The following is a 19,740-nucleotide window of genomic DNA, read 5'->3' on the forward strand; positions in this document are numbered from 1 at the left end:
CAATCAGTCCATCCTAAAGGAGATCAGTCCTGGGTGTTCATTGGAAGGACTGATGTTGAGGCTGGGACTCCAATACTTTGGCCACCTCAAGTGCAGAGCTGACTCACTGGAAAAGACCCTGATTGCTGGGAAGGATTAGGGGAGGGAGGAGAAGGGGACGACAGAGGATGAGATGGCTGGATGGCATCACCGACTCGATGGACATGGGTTTGGGTAAACTCCGGGAGTTGGTGATGGACAGGGGGGCCTGGCATGCTGCGATTCATGGGGGTGCAAAGAGTCGGACGTGACTGAGCAACTGAACTGAACATGTTCTTTAAAAAAAAAAAGGGACACAGAATCACAGCTCATCATTTCTATAACATCTGAATACCAGTCAGTCTCCTGGGAATTTTACTGCCTTTATGTCTGGGCAGTCGATAAATCAGTAATCAACTTTTTTCCCCCTTATCACTCTTAAAAAATACTTTGTCGTCAAAATCACTCTCAGAGTGTTGTCCAAACTCTCTGCTGACAGCTCGCCCTTGCCCTCAGGGAGGCTTCTAAATGGCCTCCTTCTCTGACGGCCCTTTACACATGGTGTGGAATGCCACTGCCACCTTCGGTAAATAGGCTTCTGTTCGGGGACACTTGTCAAAGGTGACCTTCGGTAAATGGGCTCCTGATAAGGGACACCTGTCAAAGGTCACCTGCGAGGCAGCGCCCTCCTCGCTCCGAAGTCTACATAGGAACCCACCATCCAGCAGCAGTAACCCACACTCCCTGTAATGTCCACCCTGCCCTTTCCCAAACACTTTCTTCCTGGGGGGCAGAGTTTCTTGATACAATTTCTCTAGAAAATTTTATTTTAAAACTTTTGTGGTTTTTCAAGTTATTCCTTCATAGGAAATCTGCATGATTTTCAGTAAACAGCACCAGTGACCTAACTTGGTTTTTATTTTTTTGTAATTTTTTACTCAGAAATAATTTCAAACTTAATAGTTTACCAGGATGGTACAAAGAACTCCTTTACGTTTTTTTTTGTTTTTTGTTTGGTCTCACTCTCGATTGTAAATGTTTTGCAACATTTACTTTATCTACTCTCTCTATATTTACATGTTATTTTCTTCTTTTATGAACCATTTGAGAGTAAGTGGTAGAACTAATACCCTATTACTTTTAAACATTTCACTGTGAGCTTCCTAAGAACAGGAACTTCCTCTTCAAATTTCAAGTGTTCCAGTAATGCCCCTCAGAGAAAAAAAACCAAAACTCAAAACCAAAGAAAGAAAACAAATTCTGGTCGAGGGTCCCCCCCAAGCCTGTGCACTGCAGTATGTGGAAGATATGATCGTCTCCTCTCTGTTGGCAGGGTCCCCAAACCTCCTCATCACACGATGTTCTTGTCATTTATTAAAAGTACAGACCAGCCATCGAGGAGAGTATTCCTGTATGTGACTGTATCTAATTCAGACTTTTTCTACTTCCCATACCTACAAAGCACTTTTCACTCATTTCAAGCTTCTAAAACCCAGTTCAAAAACACATTTTCCCAAAGAGCTCTCTTGATTAGGAAACACCTGTTTACTGCTGCTTACTGCTGAATATTTTGTGCTTCACTGTTTAATACTTCAGCTTCCGTCTAATCTTTTAAACCAATTTCAATGAGTTTGACAAACACGTTCCCCCCTCTTCCCTTGCCATATGCACGTGCATGCGTGCTTAAGTTGCTTCAGTCATGTCTGACTCTTTGCGACCCTATGGACTGTAACCCACCAGGTTCCTCTGTCCACGGGATTCTCCAGGCAAGAATACTGGAGTGGGTTGCCATGCCTCTTCCTGGGGATCTTCCTGATCCAGGGATTGAACCTGTGTCTCCTGCAGCACAGGCAGATTCTTTACCGCTGAGCCATCAGGGAAGCCCCTGTAGCCTCCAGCAAAAATTAGATACAGAATATTTCCATTTGGCAAAAAGATTTCCTCCCGCCTCCATCCTAGCCCCAGGAAACCCCAGATCTGGTGTACCTCAGTATCCAATATGATTGCCTGTAACAGACTTTAAATGAAATCAAAGAGCACTTACTCTTTTTTTTTTTTTTTTTGGTCTAGTGTCTCTGCCCATCCATTCATTTGTTGATGGGCATAGGGCTTATTTTTCGCTTTTGGCTATTAGGAACAGAACTATAAACATTCACATAAGAATCTCTGCATGGACATATGCTTTCATTCCTCTTGGGTGAATTCCTAGGAGTGGAATTGCTGGGTCATATGGTTAGTAAGTATATGTTTAATTTTATAAGAAATTGTTAAACTCTCTTCTAAACTGGCTGTGCCTTTTTCCATTCCCACCAGCAACGCACCGCAACTCCAGATGCTCCACCTTGTCACGGACATTTGGCGTTCTCAGTCTCTCTAATTTTAACCACCCCAGTGGCTGTACAGTGGCATGTCACTATGGCTTTACTTTGCATTTCCTGATGACTGGTGATGTTTAGCATCATTTCACAGGTTTTCTGGCCACTTGAATATCTTCTTTTGCAAATGCTTTAATTCTGTTATTTGTCTTCTTAAAACTGAGTGTAAGTCACGCTTTGTGTATTGTGGACCCAAGTCCTCCACACAGCACTTTCTCCTACTCTGCGACTTAGCTTTTTATTATTGTTTTTCATGGTATCTTTTGTAGAGTAAAAGCTGTAAGTTTTGATGAAGTCCCACTGATCAGTATTTCCTTTCATGGGCTTCACTGTGTCCTAGCAAGGAAACAGTTCATAGAGTCGCAAAGAGTTAGACACGACTTAGCGACTAAACAACAAAGGAAGCTTTGCCTACACAGAGGTCAAAGAGATCTCCAGTGTTTTCTTTTGGAAGTTTTATAGTTTTGGCTTTCACGGGGGGTCTATGATCCACTTCAAGCTGACTTCTGTGAGGAGTGCGAGGCTCTCACACACGAGTTGCCCCGTCTCTTCCCTTGATGGTCCCTCCCTGGACTTGTTTCCCTCCAGACTGCAGACCACACTGCGCTACATCTCAGCACGTCTGGTCACCATTACTGGTGACACCATCAGGGGTGTCATGACACTGGGGGTCTGGGTTCTTCAGTCTTCCCCTGAGTGTGAGGACTCATCTGACCGGCCGTTCCCTCCGACTGGGGATCAACTCAAGTCCTCCAAGGCTGGTTTTCAGGTTCTCGGGGCAGACCCAGTGCAGGCCATGCCCGTGGTCCCTGAGGCTACCACACATCCTCGCTCTGATCAGGAGCGAACCACACGCCCCCGCGGGGAGGCTGCAGGGATGCGAAGGGCCCCGGGCCAGCTGGGGCTCTGAGGAGGACAGTTCCCAGGGCTTGTTCTCTGCCCTCTCGAGCTTCACTGTGTGTCGATCAGCAGTCATTTAAGTCTCCAGAGAAGCCTGGGCAGATTTTTGGGGAGCGCTTTATCTGCATGGCTCCTTCCTTTCCTTGGGTTCCCTGCTTTGCAAATTCTGGCGGCTCCAGTCTGCAAAACTCCTGGGCCACGTGAGCCGGCCGGGCTGTGGACGCCTCCCCCAGAGCTGCACTGAAGAAGCGGCTTCAGGAAGAAGGCCACGTGGCTGGAAGCTCCGCAATGCCTCTTCTCTTGGGACTCCCGGTCCTCACCACCATTCTCCAGTGTCTGGATCGACTGCTCCGTTTCTCTCACCCGGTTTTCTACTTTGTTCCAACGCTGTCAGGCACGTGCTATACTCATTACTCCTGCAGGGGCAGAGGTGGGAGGCTTCTTCCATTTAGTTTTTGTTTATTTATGTGAACATTTCATCCACGGACACGGACCATGCTTTATTTATTTCTGTATCCAACACAGAATCGTGTACAGAACACTGCACAGAATGAACGTTCAAGAAGTGACTATAGACCAAACAATGACTAGCCCTGTGTATTATATGTGGTTTACTTCGCCTCTCCACCTGGTCAACGTTAGCTGAGCTGAAATAATTCGCTGAAGCATGGGTGGCTTCTTACTGACACAGCTGTCATTTACATGTGTTGATGGCTGAAGGATCAACATAAGCCCTCTATGTACAGGGCATCTTAATTTTTTCCACAGACAATAACATCCGCCTTTATTTACAGTAGACGACTCCCTGGTCCCAGGTGGAGGGCCATCAGCTGCAGCTCCGTCTTCGGATGGAAGCCCGAGTCCCGCCTTATGTGGCTCACGTGGCTCTCCTTGGCTTTGCCCCGCTTGCACATCAATCTTCGGCTTGGCTTGTAAACGCCTTGCTTTCCCTTCCGCCCACTTGCTCCACTTGCCCTGGCCTGGCCCTGGCCATTCTCTCTGTCTGGATGCACTGTGCCAGACAGATCCAAGAAAAAAAAAAAAACCCTTATTTCTTCAAGTCCCTGCTCCCATGTCCCACCCCAACAGGGTGCACCTGGGCCTCCCAATCTGCTACCAGGACCACCAACCCCACCCTCTCCAGGACTCGTGGTCTGTATACTCCCCACTCTCCTCTTCATTGTGCTTCACCTTTCAACAGACTCCAAGATCTCCTCACTTACTTTGCCTTCTGTTGAGTGTCTGTCTCCCTCTGGTAGAACAGATGCTCTACAAGCAGGAATCTTCGATCTCTTTCCATGAGTATCCCAGGTGCTCAGAACAGTGTCCAGCTTCGTGCCCAGCAAACTCTCAGTGGAGACAAAATGCAGGTGTCTCCGCCGACCCTCGTGATAGCCAGCACCATGCTGGGCAGGATCTCAGCCCTCATCGAGGGGGCAGTCCACGTGTGAGGAGGTGAGAAGGCAGGGCTCACATCCCCCGCTTCCCTGGTTCCCGTGTGAGCTGAGAAGCCTTAAGTAATACGAGGTCCATGTAAAAAAGTGAATTCTGCACATATCCTTCACTCAAAATTGTGTGACAGGACAAACCAGAGAAATTCTCATGAGGGGACCTGCAGGCACTGAACGCTGAGTCCAGGATGTGTTTGAGAGTTCATGAAGATGAAGAGGCTAAGTGAGGCAGGGACGGCTGGAGTAGAGGCCCACTGGGCTCAGAAAAGTCAGAGACAGAACTGGATCAAGGGCTCAAGTTGCTTCCTAAGATCTGTGCCAAGTTCATCAAGCTGACGATAAATGCTGTTGTTCAGTCGCTAAGTTGTGTCTGACTTAGATATGCAGATGGTATCACTCTAACTGCAGAGAGCGAGGAGCAACTGAAGAGTCTCTCAATGAGGGTGAAAGATGATAAATGTTACGAGACAAAGAACAGACACGTTTAAATTTACTTCCAATGTTGCATACTTATTGATTATAAATAAAAATATACATGCATGATGCCAGGGGCTCATTTTAAATAGAAGAATGACCACGCCTGACTCACCTTCTTTTCTCTAAAAAGAGAGGTTGCTAATCTTAAAAACAAAATTGTCTAACTGCCATTACATTTTGCTTTTCTTCTAAACTGTACTGGTGCCAAAACATTTAAAATACATAGTTCTAGAAACTGAATATATTAGTATTTACAGAAGGTAAGCTGGTTAAAAACAGAACCACTTAGGGTTTGAAGGCCCTGTACCCCACTGGACAAATTCCGATGGAAGGGTGTGCAGAAAGCGGCCACGCTGTTGATACAGGAGTCTGTCTCGCTTCCCCCAGGTTCTGGTCCCCAGGTGGCAATCTGTGCAGTCTCAGCCCCCCAGCCTCATCAAATATATTCCGTGATTATCTGGATTGTTCTCAGCAGGTAATAAAACTGGAAAAGTCTAAAGGAGCAGGAACATGCCCAGAGCCCAAGCACCCAAAGCCGGCTCCGCCTGCTCACATCCTTGGTGCCAGGCCAGCTCTGAGCTCCCGACCTGCCGGGTGTCATCCATCTCTGCTGACTGGCAGCTCAGCAGCCCCCTCACACGCCCCGAGCCACAAACAACGTCGGGGCCATCTGTGTCTTGAAGATAGGGGAGGACGGAGCAGCACTTCCCCTTCCCCAAGCGCTCGGCTGACAGTCTTCGGTAAAATACACAAAACAACAGATTGCGGTTCACCTTTGGAGCAACTGCACGCCTCGTGGAGCTGTGTGGAGCATGCGTCTCATCCACACACCTCGGTGGTCGCCCGAGACTGGAAGCCACAGTCAAGAGGCGAGTGTGAGTTTTGTTTTGCTTCTGTGAAAAGAGTTCACGTGGCGTCTGTGAGAGCTCACGGAAGGGCTGCCCGCAGATCACGGCTGCAGTTCAGAAGGAGCGCAGCCCTGAACGCTTTACCTGGTATATGAATCATCTGTGAAGCTGTAAAAACTGCAGCTGAAGTGTTCAGGAAACCCTGTCAATTCTCCTGCTTTTGAAAGAGGTTTCTGTTGTCATACACACAATTTCAAATGTTTAATAGCACGCAGAAATAGAAAATAATCAGACAGCGTCAAAGTGAATCAGACCCAGGAATTTCAGAGAAAAAAAGATAAAATTAAGACAAAATTTCCTTTAATGACCACAATTTTGCTGTAATTTTTTAGATTCCCTTGGCGACTGCCCAATTTTAACCGAAACCAGTCCCGCTGAACTTGGTCGAGATACAGTAAGTGACGGAGTACCACATTTGACTATGGACTCAAGGTTCACAGAAGGAATCAATTGAAGTCTGCATAAGCAGTGTTTCATTTCTGTACACTTACCGTTTGCTGACCCCAGGCACCTTAAGCTTCACCAAGGTTTACTGCCTTCCCCCAACTCCAAGATATCTCTAAGATTATGTCAGTAGCAAGTCATAGAAACCACCCAGAGTTTCTCTAAAAGTAGTACTTTTGAATTTGGTAAAGCATAATTCGAAAAAAAAAAAAAAAAGACAACTTAGTTCAGGACCCTATAAACTACTTAATATTAGGTGACTAATTTTCAGGAGAATTTATAAAAATCCATTCAGTTTAATAATTAAATTTATGGAGACAGCAAATCAGGAGGTAAATATAAAGAAAACTGCTAATAAATAAAATAACTGGAAGTATCACAAAAGAGCATAAGACTATTTTCTTTATGACTAAGAAGTACAGTTCTAATACCTAAAGTGCCAAGTTCATAGAATTTTCAAAAGAAAGAACAAATAGGTTGCTTATTGCCATGTGCCTTTCCTTTTGGGCTTCCCGGATGATCTGTGTGCATTTCACTGCAGCGTGTGCTGTACACAGCAAGAGGCACCCGTGCTGAGGGAACGCTGTGCTGAACTCCGACAGATCTGTGAAGTTCCATAACCACCACCACAGTCAAGAACTGCAACACGCCAGTCTCCCCAAAAGAATGGGACTACTTCTCTCACCTTCATGCCCTACTGTGCGCAGCAACCTCCCACAACCTGGCAGTCAAGGACTTGCTGTCAGTCATCAGAGACGTGTCTCTTCTCGAGTTTCACACACACTGAATCACATAACACATGTTTGTGTCTGGCTTCCTGCGCTGAGAGTAACACGGAGATTCATTCGTATTGTCAGTCCATGCCTCTTCTCACTAAGTGTCATTCCACTGATCATAACCATTTGCTTATCCACGCGTCTTGGGATGGGCATTTCATTGTTTTCCATTATTTTGAATGAAGCTGCCACGAGCCTGCAGGGGCAAGTCTTTGTGTGGATGAACTTTCATTTCTTCTGGGCAAATACTTGAGAGTGGAACTACTGGGTTATACAGCAAGTAAGCATCTAATTTTGCAGGAACTTGTAAACTGTTTTCCAAAGTGAGCCTGCCATGTTACATCCCCCCGGCAGCGTGTGACAAGACCAGAAGGACCACATCTCACTGACATGTGGTGTCGTCCGTCATGTAGCTTTCAGCCAGGTTAATGGATGAGGAGTGGTATCCTGTGTTTTAACTGCATTTCCCTGATGACTGTCAGTGCTGAGCACCATTTCATGTAGATATTACCCCTTTGTATACTATCTTTTGTCATTTTTTACTTAGGTTTTGTTTCATTACTGAGTTTATTTATTCTTTGAATAACTCTGGATTCAAAAACTAGGTCAAATATATATGGAGCTATTCTATTTTCTTTATGGCATCTTTTTGAAAAACAAAAGATTTCAAATTTGGCAAAGTCCAATTTACCAATTGGGCTTCTCAAGTGGCTCAGCTGGTAAAGAATCTGCCTGCAACGCAGGAAACCTGGATTTGATCCCTGTGTTGGGACGATCCCCTGGAGAAGGGAAAGGCTACCCACTCCAGTGTTCTGGCCTGGAGAAATCCATGGGGTTGCAAAGAATTGGACACCACTGAGCTACTTTCACTTTCAATGTTACCAATTATTTTTCTTCTACAGTCTGTGCTTTTCATGTCCTGGATATCCAGGGTATCTTTCTCAACCCAAGAGGCAGAAAGATTTTCTCCTATTTTTTTCTAGGGGCTTTAGAATTTTGACTTTCATATGTAAGTTTTTGATAAGTTTTTTGTCATTTTTGTAAATGGTAAGGGTAAAGTTTCACTTTTTCCTATATAACATACAAATATTCCAGAACCTGTTGTTTAAAAAAATATTCTTTTTCCTTGGCATCTTGATGAAAATCAACTGCCCACTTAAACGTGTCTATTTCTGGAATCTACTGTGTTCCATGTCTCTATTGTTGTTCTTTACCTAGTTAACTCAAATTATATTTTTTAGCTAAAAATGGCATATATTTCAGGTGTACATCAATTCTTCAGCATCAAGTCTTCAGAATTGATGCTTTTAAACTGTGGTGTTGGAGAAGACTCTTGAGAGTCACTTGGATTGCAAGGAGATCCAACCAGTCCATCCTAAAGGAAACCAGTCCTAAATATTCATTGGAAGGACTGATGCTGAAGCTGAAACTCCAATACTTTGGCCACCTGATGTGAAGAACTGACTCATTGGGAAAGACCCTGATGCTGGGAAAGACTGAAGGCAGGAGGAGAAGGGGATGGCAGAGGATGAGATGGTTGGATGGTATCACTGACTCAATGGACATGAGTTTGAATAAACTCCGGGAGTTGGTGATGGACAGGTAGGCCTGATGTGCTGCAGTCCATGGGGTCGTAAAGAGTCAGACACGATTGAGCGACTGAACTGAACTGACTGAAGGTGTACATGACATACATATACAGAGTGAAGTGATTACTATGGTCAGGCTAATTAACATATCTATTTCTACATATTGTTTCATTTTTCTTTTTCCTTTTTGGTGAGAGCACTTAAACCTAATTTCTTAGTAAATTTCCAATATTCAGTAAGTATTAGTACCTGCAGTCATCACGCTGTACATCAGACCTCTGGACGCATCCAGCTGAACCTTCATACCTCTGACATATCTCCCCCAACTCCTTCACCTCCCACCCCTGGTTGATGCTGCAGCTTCGACAGCAGGCCTTGGAATAAGACATGAATGTCCTCCAAGTTTGCCGTCTTTTCCAACATTATTTTGGTTGTCAGAGGTTCTTGCATTCCCATATAAATTTGGAAGCAGTCTGTCGATTTCCACTAAATGCTTCCTAGAATTTTGATCAGGATTATGCTGCGTCTGTAGATCAATTTGGGGATAACTGACAGTTAGCAATATTGAGCCTTCCCATCTAAAAATGTAGAATCTCCACTTTTCTAGGTTTTCTTTAACTCCTTAGAGAAGGGTTTTGAATTTTTTACTATATATGTCTTGAACATATTTTTTTTTAATGTATCACTGTTTTTCAATTTCTTTCTTTAAAATTTTAATTTCACTGATTATGAAATTTTTCCACCTTTGATTGGGTTGGCTAAAAAGTCCATTCAGGTTATTCTGTATCATCTTTTTTGGTCAATCCAGCAGTCAGGCCACAGTGACTCAAGACGGCAGCCTCACCCCTGCTTCAGAGTTCACCTCACACACCTTGTCTCCAAGCACTTCACTGAAGGAAGACCTCCTCACGCCGCCCCCAGGGAGCAGGAGTAATGGCGGGGGGCTGCTCCCCTTACTGCTAACAGGCTTCCTGCCCACGGCACTCTCCTCCAAGAAGACGGACCGGACACTATGCTTGAGCTCATGGTGTCTCACATCGACCTCTGTTGGGTCTTGTGATATGATATGACCTACAGTGATAGTCCCACCATTCTTTTCATGAGGCTGTAATAAATCTGACAGACACTAATGCTGTCGTCCATCAAAGGGGCTGTAAAATCAATATGATCTTAATACCTTTAGATGTGTCCACCAATAGATTATGGCTTCCCCAGTGGCTCAGTAGGTGACAAATCTGTTTGCAATGCAGGAGATCCAAGTACAATCCCTGGGTTGGGAAGATCCCCTGGAGAAGGAAATGGCAACCCACTTCAGTATTCTTGCCTGGGAAATTTCATGGACAGAGGAGCCTGGCGGGTTACAGTCAATGGGGTCACCAAAGAATTGGACATAACTTAGTGACTAAACCACCACCATTCACCATCTATAGATTAAAAGCTTGAAAAGAACTGACTTACACAGAATAAGCGCATTCTAAGCCATATTAACTTCCCAGTGTTAAATGTATTTCAGGAATATGCATTTCTAACACATTTCTGTACTTTATCAGCTAAATCAATCACTGATACTATCTGTCAGTTTGGTCAAAATGTTTGGTATTCAGTCTGCTTATCTAGTGAAAAATATTTTTTAAAAACCTCAAAATGCCTTTATGTGAAAGATAAAGATCTTCATGACACAGATAACCATCATGATATAATCATTCACCTAGAGCCAGACATTCTGGAATGTGAAGTCAAGTGGGCCTTAGGGAAGATAACTATGAAGAAAGCTAGTTAAGGTTATGGAATTCCAGCTGAGCTATTTCAAATCCTAAAAGATGATGCTATGAAAGTGCTATACTTAATATACCAGGAAATTTGGAAAACTCAGAAGTGGCCACAGGACTGGAAAAGGTCAGTTTTCATACTAATCCCAAAGAAAGGAAATGCCAAAGAACGTTCAAACTACCACACAATTACACTCATCTCACACGCTAGTAAAGTAATGCTCAAAATCCTCCAAGCCAGGCTTCAACAGTACGTGAACCGTGAACTTCCAGATGTTCAAGCTAGCTGTAGAAAAGCCAGAGGAACCAGAGATCAAATTTCAACATCCATTGGATCATTGAAAAAGCAAAAAAGTTTCAGAAAAACATCTACTTCTGCTTTATTGACTATGCCAAAGCCTTTGACTGTGTGGATCACAATAAACAGTGGAAAATTCTTCAAGAGATGGGAATATCAGACCAGTTGATCTGCCTCCTGAGAAATCTGCATGCAGGTCAAGAAGCAACAGTTAGAACTGGACATGGAATAACAGACTGGTTCCAAATCAGGAAAGGAGTACACCAAGACTGTATATTGTCACCCTGCTTATTTAACTTATATGCAGAGTACATCATGAGAAATGCTGGACTGGATGAAGCACAAGCTGGAATCAAGATTGTTGGGAGAAATATCCATAACCTCAGATATGCAGATGACAACACTTTTGTGGCAGAAAGCAAAGAAGAACTAAAGAGTTTCTTGATGAAAATGAAAGAGGAAAGAGGAGAGCAAAAAAGTTGGCTTAAGACTCAACATTCAGAAAACTAAGATCATCGCATCCAGTCCCATCACTTCATGGCTAATAGACAAGGAAACAATGGAAACAGTGACAGGCTTTTATTTTTGGGGGGCCCCAAAATCACTACAGATAGTGACTGCAGCCATGAAATTAAAAGATGCTTGCTCCTTGGAAGAAAAGCTATGACCAACCTAGACAGCATATTAAAAGGCAGAGACATTACTTTGCCAACAAAGGTCTGTCTAGTGAAAGCTGTGGTTTTTCCAGTAGTTATGTATGGATGTGAGAGTTAGACTATGAAGAAAGCTGAGTGGTGAAGAATTGATGCTTTTGAACTGTGGTGCTGGAGAAGACTCTTGAGAGTCCCTTGGACTGCAAGGAGATCCAACCAGTCAATCCTAAAAGGAAATCAGTCCTGAATATTCATTGGAAGGACTGATGCTGAAGCTGGAACTCCAAAGCTGAAACTCTGGCCACCTGATGTGAAGAACTGACTCACTGGGAAAGACCCTGACGCTGGGAAAGATTGAAGGCAGGAGGAGAAGGGGACGACAGAGGATGAGATGACTGGACGGCATCGTCGACTCAACAGACATGAGTTTGAGCAAGCTCTGGGATTTGGTGATGGACAAGGAAGCCTGGCATGCTGCAGTCTATGGGGTCGAAGAGAGTCAGACACGACTGAGCGACTGAACTGACTGATTGTCTTAATATTTTAAAAACACGAGGCACAATATCACGTATTATATTCTCATATCATGTGTATTAGCATGTTAAAGAGTGTATGAGAAAGATAAATGTAACACATTTTTAAAAATCTCAGTACCTTTCTTCCTTCTCTTGGAAACAGTATCAACTACGCATCCTCACACATGGTGGTGGTAGTTTAAAAACTAATAGTTTATAAACAATTGCTGACCAAGAAACAGTACTAAGTACCTTCTTGGAACAATTAAACTTTACTTTGGTGGTAATTACTAATTTAACAGCAGTCTCCCATCAACATGACATGCCAGAACACTTCTTTTGTAACAGAGTCGTATGATGGGATAGTATGTTTCCAAAGGAAGCTTTCTGGTAGCTCAGAGTGTCCTCAAGCATGTTAACTATTTCCATTTAACATGGAAAGCAAACACTGCACGCTGCAGGAAGGTTTGCATGGTGCAGGAGAGTATCTGACTACCCTTGAGCCAATCTGCCCACACCTCGAGTGAAAGGACAGTGACAGGAGAGAGGGGTCTGGAGGGGAGGGAGTGTGAAAGAGCCGAAGCTGGGACCACTCAAAACTGCAGAGCTGACCGACACACAGTGCTGTGGACCCCTGAGCAATTTAGGGGAAGTCAATTGTGAAATCACAGAGTTAGCCATCAACACAACAGGAAAGTGTTTCTTGCTATACTTCTCTCCCTTTGATGCAGAAGGCATAACTGGTTGGCTTGGTTTGGGAAAAACCTCATGTTCTTGGTTCGTCAAAAGCTATTATAGTAGCAGCATTATTAGGAAAACTAAATGATGATAAAAGGGAAAAAGGAATTTTCAGAGAACTTTACACCTGGGAAGTAAGCCTTTCAAGAATAACAAAGAGCAGGGTTGATGAGTTTCTTTGGAAGGAAAAAAAAAAAGTTCTAATTCATCAATTTTTAAAAAATGCAACTGAATAGAAATGACAAGACCTATCAGTGATAAAAGTTTCTTTTTTATTTTACATAATTTGGAACCACCAGAGACAGATTTAATTTGCCATCTTAGAATGAAATTTCAATGTCTGCTTGTTAGATGCTACAATATTTTTATCTATCTCCCCGCTGCGTGATGAAGAGAGGAAACAGGGGTGGTGCTCATAAAGACAGTGATGAAAATTTCTTCAGTTAACAGACAACACGCTGATTACTGGCCACTGGAGTATTAGAGTGAGCCACGTCACAGCTGAGTAGCAAGGGGACACGGGTGACAAGTCTGAGCCTCTAGTGTCTAATGCGTGCGGTGAACCAGGAGCAGGCTTGTCCACATCAACACTGCCATCAGAAGATGCTGATGACAAATCAGTCTGATAATTACCCCATAATCACCTATAATAATGATTGGATTTCTTCCTTATCTGGAAGGAGATAAGTTAATTTCATACAAAGCAAAGATCCAACAGGGACTCGAGAATTTTTCATTTTATAATCAATTTTAAGGTTAGATTGCCTTTAATAGGAGGCTTTATAGAAGAGTTTAACACTTTTCACAGAGACAGGCAATTTCCAAACCTTTAAGCATAAAAGACACGGGAAAGTGACAAAAGAAGAGGGCTGCGAGCAGCTCCCCTCCACACGGAGGCACAGGCGCACTCCCTCCTCGGGAGACCGTTGCGCCACGGACACACCCTGCTGAGCCTGCTGTCTGCGGAGACGCTCACGCAAAGACCGGAAGTGGCTTCGCTGGATCCTGAACCCCCGTTTTAAGCCCACGGAAAGAGGAGAAAATGGGAGAACGTTCTATTCCAGAGCTCAGTTACAAGGACACTAAACCCTAGGCATCTCATGCCAGCATTTGGGTTGGGTTTAGGTTTATCTGGCATATACTTTAAGATACATTTATAGCATACAGAGTCCTTCTAGCTTAAGGCAAAAGAAAACTGTAACTGGAAAATCATGCACGTTTGAGATGGAACCACTCTGCTCAGGAGACTTCTCAGAGACTGAGGCCCACGGACTGGCTCTTGGCCAGGATGCTCAAGCCCAGCCCCTACTTTGGGGGACAGGGACACACTGTCAGCCTACAGAGGCCTCACTGGACTCTTTCAGCCCTCGCAGCCATCTCAGCCCTTGATGCACTGGCACCAACCCAGGGATTGAACCCAGGTCTCCCCTATTGCAGGCAGATTCTTTACCAGCTGAGCCACCAGGGAAAACCAAAGAACTCAGAGGACATTTACAAATAATTTTAATGTTAAAAACATCCCTCTTCCTTATGGAATAGAGGGAAAAACTTTCTTTTCTTCAGTAGTGGAAGCAGGTTTTGTAGAAGAACACAGTTCTTAATTAAAATTTGTCACTTTAATAAAATACCCACTATATGTTTTTCTTTGTGATTAGACATGATGATAACTGGCACTACTGTAGGAGTTCCTAAATTAATATCTAGAGCTACAGCGTCAATGATAAAAGGCAATAGTTTAAGCTAGACTAGTCCTTTTTATGGAGTCTCAGAAAACAAATCTAAAGTTTTGAGAAAATTTGGTATAATCACGTACATGTAAAGTATTGCTTTAAAGAGATTACTTCATAAGTAAAAACACCATTGTTCAAATTTACATTTCCCTGACTAGTAATCAATTGATTGCTTTCCTATGATGTAGTTCAGCTCTTCATAAATCATTCAATTGTGTCCTTTTCCCATTTACCTTCTGATACCTTAGGGTTCTCGTATCATCTCAAGTCATATGAGCTCTTCCTGTATTACACGTCTAGTTTGTAGTGTAATCTTAAATTTTGAACACTAGATGTTCAGTGTTAGATCACGCTGAACAGATGACGTCACACAGGCACTGAGAAGGCTCTCACAGGTGAGCAAAGAAGGGCACAAGCTCTCCTCATCCCCATCCCCCAGCCTGCTCACAGAGGGTGACACCCCCGAGGGTGACGGCAGCTCTGGCTGTGAAACCCCCTCCTCTCTCCCTGCATCTGGTCAGCGTTCCTGCTCCCCCTCCTCTGGGTCACATGACGCAGGTTGCATCTGCCACCCACACCCCTCCCCTCTCCTTCTTGACTCTTCCTGCTGTTTCCTCTGGCTCCCAAAGACGTATCACCCTCCTTCAGTTTTGATCTTGAATTCCTTGAACTGTTTTACACAATCCTCAGGGAACTTTACTCCCTTCATGATGTGGGCTACCACCTCTGAGCTGACGGCTTGTAAATGTACATCATCTTCCCTACCCATGCTTTTTGCCGTGGAGCTCAGTTCTCAGGGGATATTAGGGATCTCCACCGGGAGGTTTTGCCCCGTCACACACTCCTGTGCTTGTGTTTTAAACCACAGCTGTACTCCCTCCTCCCACTCCCACCTGGGGCCCCGACCTGTCCCTTCTGCGTCCTGTGTCCACAGAGTGCTTCCAGGGGGCTTCTCAACAGGACATGCGCACAGAATCTGCCAGGACCCTGGAGAGATTTGCAGTTTCTACTTAAGATCTATACTCAATTATTGATTTAGGTGTATAATTAAAAATCTCTAGTCAACTACACACTGAAAGGATTCATCTTTTACTTCTATTCTTTATTCATATATCTTTAGATATAAATTCAGCAAGGAGTTTAAAATGAACCATCTCTCATTGAAAACGTGTTTGAGATCCTCTGCTTAAAGCCACTGTGAACTGCAGGAGAAAGAAGCTCATGAGGCAGGGATGGTAACCCTCATCGCCATCATCTCCTCCCAAGGGTGCCCCAGGCACCTGCCCAAGGTGTGCAACGTCAGTTTGGAACCTGTGGGGGGGGGGCCTCCTTGGTCGTTGGCTAGGGCTGGTTTCCCACTGTGCACTACCACTGGATCGCTGAAGTAACTGAAGTGATCGCTGACTGATCCGGATGGATTCAAGTCACTTCACTGTAACTCGCAGATGTTTTTCGTTGGCTTTGAGACATAGAAACCATCATATAAACAGCTACTGGATGCTTTATCCAGACCATCAGCAAAGCCACCTAATGTATCAGCAAGCAAACAAGTTACATTAAAAACACAGAAACTCAGGGCTATAAACAAAAACACTAATAGTCTAAATGGTTACAATTCTGGGCCATCCGCAGGGTACAGAAATCCGTCTCCACTTTCTGCCAGTCCAGCACCACTCCTCAGAGGTACAGTGGCCTGTGCATTAGCATGTAGGCCTTTATGGAACTGTTCAAAAGGCTTGAACTTGTCAGTAGAGATGTTTTCTTCACAGATCAAGAGCAAATTCTCAATTTAGTTAATCCCCCAATTTTAAACACTCCGATGCTCCCTATCAGAGCCCTACACGACACTCAGTTGTGACAGAACGCAGGTGGGGGTGTCTGTCATCACAGGACCACTTAGGCTGGGCATGAGAACATGGAGCTCTGAAGGGGCTCCGGCGAACCTCAGCAAGAGATTACGTGGAGAGCTATCGGCGGAACACGGCCAGACAGAATGTCAGATTTCCTACCCAGTGGACATCTACCGCAAGTGATGCCTTGTAGTCAAAGGCTATTAAATTCCCTGTGAAGGCTTACTGGCAGCCCTGCATGCTTTTCTCATTGTTTATTTAGTTCCAAAAGTGCTTGGTCTTTGTGCTGATTGCCGTAACTGACAGCACAGGAAACCTGGACTTTGTAAAGAGGGCACCGCTCTATTGAATTACAGGTCGCAGGTCTGGAATCAACCTGGGCTGGACTTGCACAGACAAATCCCCACCAGGCACAACAAACGAGCTTAAGGTAAGCAAACATCCTCTCTATAGATAATACCAGAAAGAGATGAGCCTGGAACAGGGACATCTGTGAACTCATCCCTTTGAAGAAAAAGATGCTAATGTGACAGAAAGGGAACAAGACTTTACTGAGAAAGAAACAGTTAATAATCACAGGACTCAGTGTCAAAAGGTGGTTACTCCTGACCACAAAATGACCACCTGACGTCTAGGGTCAGTCACTCTGGGATGACAATGTGGGAGGCTCTTCTGCCATAAAAACTGGTCCCAAACATGCAAGATCCTGTAGCGTCTTCCTCTGTAAAAGTAGCACTGGCTGAAAAGACCAAAACCAGAGTCCATGTTTACGTGGGAAGCACTTTAAATGTAGCTGTTAATAAAACACATGAATGAGGAGAGAAAGCTTCTAAGTTAGCAAAGTGGGAGACTCTTTCTCTGTAAGCTGGCACCACCATCACCACCAGCCAGTTGGTCTGTGTCTGTGGACACTGAATAAAATTATGTCCAGTGGAGAAGACAACCTTCACCAGTGCGTTAGGATCAGGCACCACTTCCGGTCTGAACATTACTTGTTAAAACAGATCCCACCTGTTATTACATTATCACTTCCCAAAGTCCTCCTTTTGCAGGATGGAATTAGAAAACCAGGTTTCATTAGTACTCTCAGTGATGTTGATCACTTTAGGCTCCTGCTTAGAACACTTAAAATTTAATCTACAGGGAAAGAGTAGTATCTATAAGCCATTTTTTCCCCTAGACCTATTATGGGAAGTGTGAATTGTAATTTAATTGTAAAAGTAAACAAAATGTACCATCAACGAATGCTTCCCTCATTCGTGATTGTTTTTATTCCAAAAGCTCAAAGTAGAGCTTCTACTAAACCATGTGCGTGTTTATGAATGACCTTCAATCACTGGTAAATACTATTGTAACTGACAGACTCTTCTCAAAGCTACTTGGCTACAAGATGCATCATCTCCAAGATAACATATGCTTAGATAACGCTGCATCAGGCAATTCAGATATACATACCATGGAATATTTAAATGCCAAACCACAACATATGGGTTACTGTACAGTTCTCACGGAGCAAAGAGCTTCTATGCAAGTCAAACTCTGATATAACCAGGCTTACGTGGATAATATATCGCCATAATTCTGCTTCAATTAAAAGCATATTTCAGCAGAAGCTCAGGATGTCGGCTCTATGCATTTTAATAATGCCAGCCTACGACTCTGCTTATGCTAAATGTACATTACTCAAATGGATTCAGAATTATGCTTTACATAAATAAAGACAGAGCATATTAAGATGAAATCCTGCACAACCTAAGTATGTATTAATGGCACAGTCCCAGGATTGCTGGCAGCTCTACATATTGTGCATAAAAATCAATCGATATTATCTATGATTTTACTAATATTTTCATTTCAAACTGTTTCTTATCCTTATCCTCCTGAAGACGGAGCAGTGTAGAAGCTGAGCAGAAGAAAGACTTCTGGGGCAGCCAAATGTCCCTGGGTGTACCTTGGGAGCCACGGAGGCCATGGTGACTTACCCTACACTTGAAGGGACAGAATTAAGAATGCACAACCTGCATTCCAGAAGGAATGGTGACAGTTCTAAACTAGTGTTGCCTCATGCTAAATCCCCAGCTTCTATGTAAGATACATACAAATTTTAGAAGAAACAACCTACATTATTATTGGTAGTTTCCACTATGTAAGTTGTAATGAATGCTATCAAAAGTTTTGTAAATTTAACACTTCAAGGTAAGACAGTTTCATATTTAGAATGATTAACATAATCAGGTAAAGTTGTTTAGGGTAATTTAATACTTGCGGAAAAAAACTGAGATGTCATCAGAACCACCTTTAAATGAACAGCAAACTAAACTATGACAATGCCATTATTTTGAAGTTCTCACCTGTTTTAGCTCTTCATTAATAAGATTTTTACAGGTATTCAGAGTTTTCAAAATGAAAGGGTTGAACCCTGATGCTTACTACGGGAGGCGTGATTAAAGAATGATATGACAAGACTTTCAACAGGCAGCAAAAAACAACTGTGAAGTAAGCTATTCACTACAATAGAACCACGCAAACCACTGAGTCCATGGGGTACACAGGGTTCAAGGGAGGATAATGCCCACCTTCCATTTGTACTGCTTTTTCGGACTGTACAAACTCCTTTCATAATAGCTATTAGAATATGCATTTCAACACATATAGATATAATATGTGTGTGTGTGTGTGTGTGTGTATGTGTTGTGCACTTAGTTGTAAAGTCATGTCCAACTCTTTCGCAACCCCGTGGACTGTAGCCCACCAGATTCCTCTGTCCATGAAATTCTCCAGGAAAGAATACTGGAGTGGGTTGCCATTCCCTTCTCCAGGGGATCTTCCTGACCCAGGGATCAAACCTGGGTCTTCTGCATTGCAGGCAGATTCTTTACTGTTCCCTTTGAGAAATATTGGATATAAATAAAAAGCCTATGCATCAAAAAGCATGAAACTACTGACCTTTAGGATTTGTTTGCAGAATTCAAACTAAATTAGGTGTATATAAATGACAGCCAACAAATAAAAAATTTAAAACCAAGAACCTGAAAGCATAGTAAAATCAACAGAAAAGCCCTTTACAGTTTAGTTATAAGATACTAGTTCAGAAGAACTTAAAAAATTGAACAAATCATCAGATTTTTCTTCTGTCTCTTTCTGAGTATCTCTATTGCGAATCATTCATGTCTTGTTGGAAGTTAGCAGGGTACAAAGCTAATGTATCACACCTAAGACGGTCAGGTGGGGGGAGGTGCGAGCGTGGGT

General features: G+C 43.5%; 1 protein-coding gene and 1 long non-coding RNA gene across 3 annotated transcripts in view; both read right to left on the reverse strand.

Moving 5' to 3' along the window:
• The window catches only part of ZNF407 (zinc finger protein 407), a 380,413-nt gene that overhangs the window by 62,220 nt on the left and 298,453 nt on the right, over nucleotides 1–19,740 (reverse strand). The gene's annotated exons all lie outside the window — the stretch shown is intronic.
• LOC145534710 (uncharacterized) lies at nucleotides 15,726–18,482 on the reverse strand. The gene is made up of 2 exons (XR_014074897.1): nucleotides 17,947–18,482; nucleotides 15,726–16,168 (listed from the first exon to the last, which is right to left on the reverse strand). It is a non-coding gene; the product is annotated as an uncharacterized LOC145534710 (long non-coding RNA).

This window comes from Giraffa tippelskirchi, chromosome 14 (genome assembly GCF_054371585.1).
Source record: "Giraffa tippelskirchi isolate mGirTip1 chromosome 14, T2T-mGirTip1v1.2.pri, whole genome shotgun sequence".
Lineage (NCBI taxonomy): Eukaryota > Metazoa > Chordata > Mammalia > Artiodactyla > Giraffidae > Giraffa > Giraffa tippelskirchi.